The 13,637-nt window shown below is 45.8% G+C and overlaps 1 pseudogene; it reads left to right on the top strand.

Annotated features, from left to right (window-relative positions):
• Positions 1–2,443: 2,443 nt before the first annotated feature.
• On the top strand, positions 2,444–13,058 carry LOC143613229 (putative glycosyltransferase 7; annotated as a pseudogene).
• Positions 13,059–13,637: the final 579 nt, after the last annotated feature.

Below are 13,637 nucleotides of genomic sequence, written 5' to 3' on the forward strand. Positions count from 1 at the left end.
GGTTCTAAAAAGCAAGTGAAGAATCATAATATAGACCTATCATTCATAAGCTAATGTGTCTATTGTTAGGACAATTATTGCTTAATACCACCTGCAAACTTGCCTTCAATTCCAGCAAAAATTGTAATCACTGGTTCTATAGATTTATCATTCTAAAGCTAATAATGTGTCTACTGTTAGGGCAATTTGATTAAAGTGTAAATTAGATTAGCCAAAACTCTTAATCGAATACATATTCAACACGAAGTATTAAATCAACATTAGGTATTTAAATATCAATCGAATTGACAAATATACCTCCATTGATTCAGTGAATTGATCTTCGTGATATACAGATGCTTGCTAAACTGAAGAGATTCCAATCGAATTGATCTCTGGATGTTGAAGCAAAACCTAATCGCGATAGAGAAGCAGTTTACCGAAACCAGATCGCCAAGGAACTAGAGAAGCAGGACGAGGACTGGAATAAAATGGATTGGCCAGGGTTTTTATCGATCAAAATAATATCTAGGTGAAGCGGCATTGTTGGATTTGGATGGATCTGATGAGGAAAAAAGATATTTAGCTTTTTCACCCTCATCTAAAAAAAACAATATGATTATAACCAAATCGTGGACCCGTGGAAAAAAAAAAACAACCACTTGAATTTTCAGTTTTAATCTACTGCTACCGCTTAAATGGTAGCAATTCTAACATATAATGCTTTCCCACCGCTAAGACTCTCAAATCAAACATATCAAGTTTTTCTCACTTATATTGCGACCTAAATTTAAACGGTCTAAAAAATTCCAACCTAAAAATAAACGGTCGTAAAAACTCCTACCAAAAAATAAATGGCCGTAAAAACTCCGACCGAAAAATAAACGGTCGCAAAACTTACGACCGAAAAATAAATGGTTACAAAACCTTCGACCAAAAAAGTAAACAATCGTAAAAACTCCGACTAAAAAATAGACGGTCGCAAAAAATCTGACCGAAAAATAAACGGTCGCAAAAATCTGACCGAAAAATAAACGGTCGCAAATACTCCGACCGAAAAATAAACAATCGCAAAAACTCCGACCGCTTAGCCACCGTATAAAAAATGCTCTTGATTTGCATTTCGGTCGCAAATCAGTCGCTAAATTTGTGACCGTTTTTTTCGGTAGCAAGTTTTGGTCGCAATTGCCCATTTTTCTAGTAGTGGTAACATGTATTTGGGCAAAGCCTAATTGTTAGATGATAAGTTTGCTAATGAGCCTTCTCATATGTTAATAAGTTTTCAAATGAGCCTTCTCATATGTTAATGAGTTGTTTTAACTTATAATTGTAATTAATGGCCATAACAAGTCATTTAGGTAATGACTTATATGATAACTCTGCCAATGGGCCCTAAGGAGCCTTGTCAAGAGACATGAGTTAGTTAACGAGTTATTTTGGCTAATATATAGTCACACTAGCTCATGGCGAGTTATTTATGTGTAATGATGTATGTTAGATGATAAGTCTATTAACGGCCCTTAATAAGCCCAACCATGTAGGGGGTATAAAGAGCCTAACATAAAAAACATTAAAAGTGACGAGCCTAAGCTTTAGAAATAAAGCTCAAAACAAGTCAAGCTTGACCTCTTTGTAGATTAAACGAGTCGAGCTGGAGCTTAGTCAAGCTTGGGGATGGCTTGAGTCGTTACCGTTAGGCTTACACTTAGTCACCTTAGGTAAAAGTCATTTATGTGTTAATGACCTATCTTACAAGACAAGTCCATTAATTGGTCTTGTCATGTGTTATCGAGTGTATTTAACCTATACAGTCACATACTATTTGGTCATTGCAAGTTCTACAGGTGTTAATGACCCTTGTATGATACTAAGTACGACACTGGCCTTAACAGGCCAGATTATGCTTTATGGAGTTTTTTTCACCTACACCCGATTGCATTAGGATATGACATAATCTGTTATTTAGGCGTTAATGACCCGCACTTGTTGATATATGACCTTATTAATTTGCGACCAATGTGGAAGTTGGAACCTTAATAACTTGTAGGAATTGATTTGAATGATACACATAGGTAATAATAATGAAATTATAAAACTTTTGTTTTTTTTTTTTTGAATGGCAAGTTATTGAACAAAACTTACTTTTCACTAAATCATGCAAAGTGTCTTGTAACGCATGGACACACTAAATGAAGTTATTAAACTCTAAAACTTACTTTTCACTAAATCATTCGCCTTGTCTTAACCCAAGTCAACACACTGTCCAGCTATACACCGACGTGTTCCCATGCACTCAACAGTCAACCTCCTAAAAACAGTATGAAGACTGGAAACCAAGGACTAGCCGAAAGCTTTATAATTACATGCAGTTCCACAACCACAAAACTTTATCATCATCACCGTCACCATTAACACCATCAACCACTGTATCCAGCCTATCCATCCTTAATATAGCAAACCATCTGGAAGTACCCAAATTTAGCACCCACTTGTTCAATGCTGACATAATAATCCTCATCACTTCCATGCATTTAAAATGGCTTCTAGTCACAACTCTCAATTCAAACAACCACAATGCCTTATCACCGGAGATCAGGCTCATCGTCGTTTGTCTCCACTGGTATCCCCATCATCGGTGGAGTCATCGTAGGCCTGTCGCTCCTCTGGGCCTTCTGGCCGATCCTCACCTTCAGTTTTAACTCCCTTAACCCGAACTTCAAGTTCCGAACCGGAGTCAACACACTCCGGATGAGTGATACTGGTCGTGGGTGGGGTAACCTCACCCACGGCCCCCCAGAGTCCACATTCTACGACGACCCGGAACTTACATACACCCTTGAGAAACCAATAAAAAACTGGAATGCTAAAAGACGGGAGTGGCTATGGCTTTAGAAAACCGGGTATTACTGGTCACGGGGTCACAGTCTATCCCGTGCCTGAACCCAATCGGGGACCACTTGTTATTACGCTTCTTCAAAAACAAAGTTGACTATTGTCGGATCCATGGGTATGATATCTTCTACAACAACGTACTCCTCCACCCGAAAATGTTCACCTACTGGGCCAAAATCCCGTCGGTTCGGGCCGAAATGCTGGCCCACCCGGAAGCCGAGTGGATTTGGTGGGTAGACTCGGATGCTACCTTCACTGACATGGATTTCAAGCTACCTTTACACCGTTACAAAAACCATAATTTCGTGGTCCACGGGTGGCCCGAGTTGATCTACAAAAATGAAGAGGTAGGTCCCAGCAGAGCCCAGTTGGACCCGCAGGACTCACCTTGAAGAGAGACGTCTGCGCAGAAACCAACTGGATCCGCATGACCCACCATGCTTAGAGACGTGACGTCCTTACGCGCAGTACGCAAGCTGTTCCCCGCAGGAAATGCCTCCCAATGGTGTACTCCGCCTGTTCCCGCAGCTGCGGATACAAGCCATCAGGAAAGGCCACCCGCGCAGCAAGGCTACACGCACAAGGCACTTAGCTCTCAATAATTCAGTAGTCACCTGAAGAAGGAATGAGCAAAGCCGGGAACAATCCCGCACAAAGGCGGAAGGGGGAATACTCCCGCCCAAATAAGCCAGTCCGTACGATACTGGAGGATCTTTTGTACTGTACCTGACGAGGTATGGGCAAAAGATCTGACCAGAGATACGACAGCTCATTGACAACAGTATGGCGAGCAGCATGCTCTTGTACTGTATGTCACTATTAGCCGCTGCCTACTCACCAACTCCTGTCATACCACGTGCATAGCCGGCAGTTGGTGGAAAAGGAATAGTACACAGCAGGCCTGGTCACTGTCAGCCGCTGCCTACCCACCAACTACCAGCATGGCACGTGCGTAGGCCACAGTTGGTAGAACAGGAATACTATTCAGCCGGCTATACCTTCTTGGAAACCTACCTTCGGCTATAAATACCCCAAATGGTATGATCATCTCATCTTATCTTGTATCTTATATCTTATACCTGATATCTGCTCTAGCAATCTCTTAATATACACTTATATTCAAGAGCAATCTAGTCTGATTCTCACGCCGGAGGGTGGTCACAAGGAGGAACCCCCCCCCCCTTCTCAGTGACGAGCTCACGGTGTCTGTTTTGCAGGTTATCAGAAGAACCATCTTTGCCGGGTCTAACCCCTCGTGGGAAACATCTCTTTAACCCCCAGATTATCCGTAATCTGCCCGGGGTCGATCAGTGTTTCTTCATTGGCGCCATCCGTGCATAAAAGCTAGAACTTCATTTCTTTACAGTTTTTTCAAACTTCTGGAAAGATGGTTAAAGAAGCTCCGGTAACCACAACCCCAGCTACTGGGGGAGTACCGGCGACTACACAGTTTTTACGAACACTACCCCGGTTACCCAAGCCGGGGCAAGTGCAGTAAATTTTACGAACACTACCCCAGTTACCCAAGCTGGGGCAAGTGCAGTAAATAATCGCTCACTGGGATTCACCGATACCCAGTTAGAGAAACAACGAACGAGGCTCCCTCGCCAAACACTCGATGAAGTTAAAGCGTGGGCGGAAGCACGTCAAAAAGAATTCCAAGCTGAGTTGGATGAACGCTTACGTTTACTCCAACAGGCTGATGAATTCGTAGAGTACTTTGACGATGATTCGGAGGAATCCGATAGTGACGCAAACCCTCGCCATAGGGCGAAAGGGAAGCGTAAGGAAACGGACTCCCAACCGAGAAGGCGTTTTGGAGAAACCTTCAAACCAAAAAACGCGGGTGGAAACCCACGTGACTTCTCCAAGACATTTACACCAACTGCTGCAAAGGCGAGAACGTCCAAATTTGCAAGGGACATTGCGGAAGCAATCGTCCCGAAAAGTGCCAAACAGATGTCCAACATCGGCACTTACGATGGTATATTTGATCAAGATGATAACTTGAACAGGTTCATAGCGGGGGCAACCGTCAGTAGTTGGACGGAACCTACGTGGTGTTACATGTTCTAAATGACGCTTGTTGGGGCAGCTAGAGCGTGGTTCGATCGTCTACCGGTCCACCACATCTACGATTGGAAAGACTTCCAGCAGAAGTTTAGCCAACACTTCAGCCAACAAAGAAAGTATACCGAGGAGCAATGGACAATCCTCAATTGCATTCGAGAAAAAGATGAATCTTTGCCAGACTTCATCACTCGCTTCAACTCAAAGAAGCTAAGTATGGGTAATATCAGCGAAGATCTTGTTCGCGCTGCCTTTATCCAGGGCGCGAACGACCCAGAGCTCATCCGCACCTTAACGGGTAAAGATGGCATGCCATCCACATGGGATGCCATCATGACAGCAGCTAAACGCTTTGCGGAAACGGAGAAGCAACTGGGTAGAGATCTCCCCCAGAGCACAAACCTCTACACCCAGAAAACAAGAGAAGACAACGTCCTTACCGCCCGACTAAACAAAAAGCAGAAGCTAGGCATTTGGCAGTCAAGGGTAAACTTTGACACCTCATCCGGCTTGCAACATCGGTTAGGCGGAAGAGATAACGTACAGTCGAACCATAACTCCAGATGGACGCCACTCACCAAAAGCGTCACCAAGATATTCGCCACTGAGGAGCTCCCATGGCCAAAGGCTCCAATAATCCGACATCGTCACAATGCTGATCGGAGCAAATACTGTGACTTTCACAGGACAAAAGGCCACAACACTGAAGAATGCACAGACGTAAAGGACATCGTCGAAGCATCTGTCAGAGATGGGACGCTCGCGCACCTCGTGGCGTAACGAACGCTGAGCAGGCTGATGCGTGTAGAACCCCAGTTGGGGAAAACACGAATAAAATTGCAGCTTCAATTGTTGGAGACCACATACTGCGTAAACAACGAGATCCCGAACCAGGTGCATATCGGCTCGATGGTACTCCCATCCCAACAACATGGAAGGGAGCTCAGTTACACAGTTTGCATGTGGATCAATTCCAAATTTGTAAAGAAAAGGCCCAGAGCCACTTCTAATGGAAATGATTCTCCTTATCACATTGACGCTGATGATTTTACATTTATACTTATGAACTTTCCACACGGATATGCCGGTCTTCACCGCATACATAAGTGTGAAAGTCGTTGCGTGGGGAAGGCGGCAAAACCCGCATAAACCCAAAAAATGGCAAACCTTCACGCAGGTCAGTTAAAGGTAAAGTTCAGTCATCCCACTAAATGAAAGTGCCGGTCTATCCGCACGAATCATGATAGAGGAAACTGCACTAACCTATTAACAACCGCGCGTCGAACGGTTAATTTATTCAAAACACTGATGCCGGTTTTCACCGCATAATTACGTGGAAAGTCGTTGCGTGGGGAAGGCGGAAAAACCCGCATAAACCCAAAAAACGGCAAACCTTCACGCAGGTCAGTCAGGTAAACGTTGGTCATCCCACTAAATGAAAGTGCCGGTCCTAACCGCACAAATCATGATAGAGGAAACCAAACTAACCTATTGACAACCGTGCGTCGAACGGTTAACTTATTAAACAGAAGGATGAGGAAAACCTCCACGCAGGTCAGATGTAGGCAAAGTTTAGCCATCCCACTAAGTGCAAGTGACGGTCTTACCCGCACAATCACGAACGAGGAAGCAAAACTTCAACCTATTATCTACCACGTTCAAAGGTTAACTTATTCTAAACACTTAGAAAATTTCTAACAGAAGGATGAGGAAAACCTCCACGCAGGTCAGATGTAGGCAAAGTTTAGCCATCCTACTAAGTGCAAGTGACGGTCTTACCCGCACAATCACGAACGAGGAAGCAAAACTTCAACCTATTATCTACCACGTTCAAAGGTTAACTTATTCTAAACACTTAGAAAATTTCAAAGGAAAAGATGAGGAAAACTTCCACGCAGGTCAGAAATAGGTAAAGTTTAGCCATCCTAAGTGCAAGTGACGGTCTTATCCGCACAATCATGAAAAAGGACGCAAAACTTTTAACTTATTATCTACCACGTTGAAAAGTTAACTTATCTAAGTACTAAAGAAATTGCCAAGTTAAAACAAAATATGCGTGAAATAAACAAGGCAAGGAATTGGCAAATAATCTTTATTCCATCGAAATTCAAATATTACAAATTGCTGGGTACATACCCGCATACAAAAGAAGCTATACAAAAATAAAAATCTATAATGGTGGAAAGGGATCTTCAGAATCAGGCTTCAGGACCACTTCCACTTGGACCCGCACCATCAGTAGAACGTGACGGTTCAAGGAAAGCTTTAAGGATAGCTAGCCCATCATCAGCAACAGCAACTTCGTTCACCTTCTCCACCACCGGATGCGGGAAGGCGGCATACTGATTCACTGCTTGGTCATATACAGCTTCAGTATCAACGTCATATAAAGGGAAGTTGGAAGGCAGGATGCCTTTCTCAACGAACCCTAGACCAAGCAGGAAGCCGGCCTTTTCCCCATCCTCGTGAGAAGCGTTGAGGGCTGCGCTCATGGCATCGTCGTATGATGTGTCCGTGAAGACTCGATGCACAACCTACAAGAAAAAATACAAGTATCAAAACCTTTTCTATTTACAAAGAAAAGCGTAAAGATATAATGAAATTAAACATACCTGAGACAACGCTTCTCGAAGAAGCCATTCCTTGGCAACCAGAGCCTCCTGGAGGGCAGCTTGAGCTTGGTTACGGGCGCGTTCGGCTTCACTTTTGTTGAGGTTGGCAAGCAACACTTCTTTAGCCGCAGCCTCTTCAACGCCCTTTAGCTTCCGCTCAGTGTGGTCAAGCACCCCCCTCTGGTCCAAGATCTCTTGGAGCTTTTTGGCGTCTTCCATCGCCAAGGCATCATGAGCCTGTTGGAGCGCCTCTAGTTTGGCTTTAAGTTCCTCATTCTCGAGGCGTAAAGGCTCAGCAACAGCTTCAGCCTTGGTGGCCCTCTCAGTTGCGTTCCTTGCAGTTTCCTTAGCCAGCCGAAGCTGTTCGTTAACAGCTTGGGCAGCCTTGGAACGGGCCTCGAGCCGGGCCTGAACTTCAACCTCGAGGGCCTTGAAGGCCTTCTCCTTTTCCGCAGCCACTGCGGTAAGCCTTATGTTCTCCTCCCGGACAGCCCGCGCCTGAGCTACTTCTTGAATACGAGCTGCTTTTAACTTGTCGTTTTCACGACAAAGCAGCTCGACGCGCGGCTGCATCCGGGCCAGGAGAATCCGAAGCTCATTGGTTAGCCTACCCTCCTGGTAGCTAGCCATAGCTTCCCCCAACGCACCGCTGGGAGCTGCGTGACGAGCCCACTCCACGCACTCCACAGGCGTGCGAAGGGTTGTTCCTCGGCGGATGTTCCATCGTGGAACATACACTTCATTGGAATCCGACACTACAAAAAACAAAAAGCAGTTAGGAAAATATGATATATATATAAAAAGGCCAAAAGAACCCTACGCACCTGTAGGGTCGACAACAGGCCGATAGCCGCCAAACCCATCACCTGAACCCAAGGGAAATCCATCCAAGAGGTCAGGCAGATGGGAAGGAGGCAGAGGTTGGCGAGAAGCCCCAAGCATACCTGAAGGATCGGCCGACGTCGGAGGAGGTATAGAAGCCGCTGCGGTAGAAACCAACGGAGGTGAACTCACCGGAGGTGAACTCACAGCCGTGGTCGCCGCTGCGGAAGTACCCGCAGAAATAGTCACCGCTGGCTCAGTGAAAGATTCAGTAAATATGGCACTGACAGCCGGCGGAGATGTTATCACAGTTGGAACAGTTGGCTCAACTGGGTGAGCAACTGAACCAACTGAAGCAGGCGCAGCCGCCTGGGTCATCGCCTCAGGTAGGTTGACCAAGCCTACCGTCATGGGTCCGGAGGTACTCCTCCCCGCTCCACCCTGGAATGCGGCAGCATCCACGCCTGTACAAAGAAGATATAAGTATATTGGCGGAAAGATATGAAGTTTAAGAAGTAAAGGAAGTTTGTACTTACGGGTTCTCTTGAGCCTAAAAGTGCGAACAGGCGGGGACGAACCCGATGGAGCCGGCCTCTTCACGCCGCTCACCGTTGTCCTGGGCTGCTCGGAGGTGACGATCATTTCAGCCTCCGGAGCAGTGGTCTTAGCACCACCAGGGTTCCCCGCCACCTCCTCGCTTTCGGTCTCTGAATCAGACCGAGGCACCGGATCGGCAGTGGAGGCAACCTTTGCCTTCCCCTTCCCGCCGACAGCCTTCTTCTTCCGCACCAACGGAGGACCATCTGCGGATTCCTCAGAAGATGACAAGATTAGAGGAATTCCAGCAGAGGTTTCAGCATTGAGAGGTCGAGGGTTGAATAACGCCTTACCTGGCCGCGTGGCGCTCAGAATAGGGTGGCCTGGCGGGTAGGCCTCCACAAACCGATCCCGCGTTTGCTCCAAGATGGGCAACTCGTTCTCATCGAGAGCACGAGTACCCATCCGAGCGGGACCATCACTCTCCCGCTGCTGCAGGAGAGACTGCAAGTCGTTCCCCTCTGAAATAAACAGGAAAGAAGTTAGAAGAAATTCTAAATCAACAAAAAGAAATGAAGCATACCGTAAGGGACAGAGTTCAAACCGTATTCAAGGACGATCGGGATCTTTTGTGCCTCCGCATCCTTCCACACCCGGCTCATCCCGAGCATCACCATCCCGGACTCCGCAAAGCGGTAAACCGGATATTGGACTCGGGAAATCTTTGAGAACCATTCCGCCACCTGGTAGTTGGAGGCGTGAAGGCTGGGGAGTGCTTGCCCATTCTTGAACTTCATGGCAAGGGGGATGGCGCGAGCGGAGATATAAAAGAACTCCCGCTTCCACGAACGAAGACTGCGCTCGGTTGCGCAAATCTTCAAACCCTTGATCCGGGTTATCAGAGTATACCACCCCTGGATGCACCTCCAAGAGTAGAAGGTCATCAGGCGGTCGACGAAGGGCTCAACGCCCAGAATCCAGCACACCCACACGAAGTGGCGAATCTTCGCGATCGCCATCGGGTGTACCTCGGTCAAGTGTACACCGTGCCTCTCCAGAACACGGTACACAAACTTCGTCAAGGGGAACCTAAGATTCCCATAGACAAAGAATGCGGCATATACCCCGATCTTGCCTCTGGGGGCATCATACACCGTCTGGTGAGGTTCAGGAAACTCAGGCTCGAAAGACTCGAGCATGAACTTCCTGACGATGTACTGATATAAATCGACAGGCAGAGCACACTGGCACTCGCCAGCAGTACTCTTGTCATCCTTATCGGACGTGGATGACGGGTTCTCGGCGTACACCACAGCCTCCTCGGCTGTAGCCTCAAGATCGTGAGCAGAAGACATCTTGCAGGTATGAAAGAAGAGAACGATTTCAAGAGAATGCTCGACTGAAAAGGTGAGTATTCGCCGGAAATCGTTTTGAAGATGAAAAGTGAAAGTGTGGATTACAAAGGACCCTCTCCCCCTTTATATACTAATCGCAATCAATGCGATGAATTTAATGCGGAAGAAAGAGAAATCGCAGGTGCAATGAAACTATGACACGTGGCAAAGAGCAAGCTGGCAACAGCTGTTGAAAGGACGCGTGCCATTAATTTCGCGGCCACGCGCCCGAAAAATCGCGCCCACGCGCCTGAAAAAGCGTCTGGAATGACCATGTACTGTCACGTCACCATAACTTCCTGCACGTCCTGACACAGTCAGAAGAAACCGTCGCACGACGTTTCAACAGTTTGGACTGTTCTTATCCTTTCACCAACTCTTCGAATTTCAAATTTTCAAAAAGATTCAAAAATAAGCGGGAATATACCCCATACCTCGGCAACCAAGTAACCATAAGACGGGTGCGGGTACAGTGTCAAGGCAAAACCCTTCACATACTGAGCACCCGCAGGGAATTGACGCCAGGAATACCTTGGAAGTAAAGTAACCGTAAGACGAGTGCGGGTACAGTGTCAAGGCAAAACCCTTCACATACCTAGCGCTCCGCAGGGAATTGAAACCAAGAAGGATCTTCTGGGCAATGCTTGCGGAAACGGGAATAACATCCCCGCATAGCGGGAACGTCGAGAACTACATTGTTTGAAGCTCCAAGATGGAATTGGTGGTTTTAACATAATTGATCACTATGTTCAAAACTACCAAAACCTCATGGAGAATCTACACAAGTGGGACTCAACGCTCCTGACTTGCGAGGAGGTTACAGACCTACCCGCATCATACCCAAAGATCAAGCAGGAAAGTCGGGAATTTCTGCAAGTGACATTAGGACTTCCGCGGGAAGAATCCCCATGGAAAACCTTAAAACTAAACCCTTTTCAAAACCCTTTGCTTAAGTCCAAAAGTTCACCTCACTTTATTAAACATTCATGAGAAGAACATTGAACTGGGGGGACTTGAAGAGGTAGGTCCCAGCAGAGCCCAGTTGGACCCGCAGGACTCACCTTGAAGAGAGACGTCTGCGCAGAAACCAACTGGATCCGCAGGACCCACCATGCTCAGAGACGTGACGTCCTTACGCGCAGTACGCAAGCTGTTCCCGCTGGAAATGCCTCCCAATGGTGTACTCCGCCTGTTCCCGCAGCTGCGGATACAAGCCATCAGGAAAGGCCACCCGCGCAGCAAGGCTACACGCACAAGGCACTTAGCTCTCAATAATTCAGTAGTCACCTGAAGAAGGAATGAGCAAAGCCGGGAACAATCCCGCACAAAGGCGGGAGGGGGAATACTCCCGCCCAAAAGATACTGGAGGATCTTTTGTACTGTACCTGATGAGGTATGGGCAAAAGATCTGACCAGAGATACGACAGCTCATTGACAACAGTATGGCGAGCAGCATGCTCTTGTACTGTATGTCACTATTAGCCGCTGCCTACTCACCAACTCCTGTCATACCACGTGCATAGCCGGCAGTTGGTGGAAAAGGAATAGTACACAGCAGGCCTGGTCACTGTCAGCCGCTGCCTACCCACCAACTACCAGCATGGCACGTGCGTAGGCCACAGTTGGTAGAACAGGAATACTATTCAGCCGGCTATACCTTCTTGGAAACCTACCTTCGGCTATAAATACCCCAAATGGTATGATCATCTCATCTTATCTTGTATCTTATATCTTATACCTGATATCTGCTCTAGCAATCTCTTAATATACACTTATATTCAAGAGCAATCTAGTCTGATTCTCACGCCGGAGGGTGGTCACAAGGAGGAACCCCCCCCCCTTCTCAGTGACGAGCTCACGGTGTCTGTTTTGCAGGTTATCAGAAGAACCATCTTTGCCGGGTCTAACCCCTCGTGTGAAACATCTCTTTAACCCCCAGATTATCCGTAATCTGCCCGGGGTCGATTAGTGTTTCTTCAAAAAAGAAAAGCTGGACGAGCTTAAACGCGGGTGTGTTCTTGATCCGAAACAATCAATGGGCGCTTGATTTCATGGATGTTTGGTCGGGTATGGGCCCCCAAACTCCGAATTATGAGAAATGGGGCAAGTTATTAAGGGAGACTTGTAAAGACAAATTCTTCCCCGAATCCGACGATCAAACGGGTTTGGTTTACTTATTACTAAAAGAAAAAGAAAAATGGGGAAATAAGATATATGTGGAAGATGGGTATTATTTTGAAGGGTATTGGATGGAAATAATTGGGAAGTTGGAGAACATAACGGAGAAATATAAAGGCGTTGAGAGGCGGGTGCGTAAGTTAAGGAGGAGGCATGCGGAGAAGGTGAGGGAGGCGTATGTTAGTACGTGGGACGAGTATTTGAGAGGCGCGGGTTATGGGAGGGAGGGGTGGAGACGGCTCTTTATGACGCATTTCACGGGGTGTCAGCCGTGTAGTGGTACGCACAACGAGTTGTACTCTAGGCAGAGTTGTTGGGACGCAATGCAGAAGGTGTTGAACTTCGGGGATAATCAGGTGTTGCGTAGCTATGGTTTTGTGCACCCGAGTTTAGGGGATTCTGGGTCCGTGCGACCTCTGCCGTTTGATTGTCCTGCGTAGTAGTAATAATTGGTAAAATTTTACTATGTGTTTTTAAAAATGATTATTAGTTAAGAGTGAAGAAGTTAATTGTAAAAGAAAACTATGGTATATGATGTGTCAAAATGTTTGTTTATGAAATGAATATAATAAATGATTTGAATGCATGGTTGAGTGCTACATAAATGATTTGGTTATGTTTTGGTTTGAGAATATTGAATCGATTAATTATTGGTAAAAGTCATTGATAGTTGTTTGGGGGCTATATAAGCAGCCACATGTCTGGTTCGATTATTATTTATGATGAGGAAACAAATGTACGAGTAAGAAGATATGCTGTGTTCGGTACCGTAATAGTTTGTAATACTTCGTGATCCAAGTAATTAAAAAACACTTTAAAAGTTACCTCAAATAGATTAATTTTCTAAGACCAAGCTAAGAGAATGTTATAAAAAGGTTTTAAAAGACCAAGAATGTAAACACAAGAATGTAATACAATAGGACCAAACAGAAACAAACATGTAAATTAATGCTGTTAAAACCAAGCTAGTTAAAAGTCACAATCTTCTAACTTTATCGCTCATTTTTTCAAAACCTTCCACATCTCATTTCTCATGTATATTGTATTCTAATTTAATAATTCTTATTGATAGAATTATAAATTTTGTTCTCTAAAAAAACAAAACTACGGTTCATGTCTTTTTTCAGTTTCTTTGCAGGCGCTGCCCTTGAAA

Source organism: Bidens hawaiensis, unplaced genomic scaffold, assembly GCF_021521415.1.
Source record: "Bidens hawaiensis isolate Kalapana, Puna unplaced genomic scaffold, B.hawaiensis_p1.1 tig00036831_1, whole genome shotgun sequence".
NCBI classification, from domain to species: Eukaryota; Viridiplantae; Streptophyta; class Magnoliopsida; order Asterales; family Asteraceae; genus Bidens; species Bidens hawaiensis.